Source organism: Penaeus monodon, chromosome 32, assembly GCF_015228065.2.
Source record: "Penaeus monodon isolate SGIC_2016 chromosome 32, NSTDA_Pmon_1, whole genome shotgun sequence".
In the NCBI taxonomy this organism is placed as follows: domain Eukaryota; kingdom Metazoa; phylum Arthropoda; class Malacostraca; order Decapoda; family Penaeidae; genus Penaeus; species Penaeus monodon.
The window spans coordinates 14,735,047-14,735,372 of record NC_051417.1 but is presented as its reverse complement, the minus strand read 5'-3'; positions in this window follow the sequence as shown (position 1 = coordinate 14,735,372).

The window sequence follows — 326 nt, the reverse complement described above, 5'->3', positions numbered from 1 at the left end:
GAGGCGTAAGCCTTCTTACTCAGAGCATAGGGCTGAATTTAGATGTTGTCTTCCAGGTTACAGTAGCGGCAGCCGGTTATTTACAATTTATCAACAAGTTACTTAATTAAACCAATACATATCTTCAAGGTAATATATTCAATAAGATACAAGAAAGGCCTTGTACCTAGCTGGTCTAGCTATTTGAGTCCAGACATGGTGTACTTCACTTAACCAATTTCTATGGCGACCAGAAATCAAAGCCAGGGAGACTGCCGACCCTCCTCCTCAGGCCTCGCCTCTGTTCTGAGGATCCCATAGCAAACGGCGGGAGCCTCTGAAGGAGT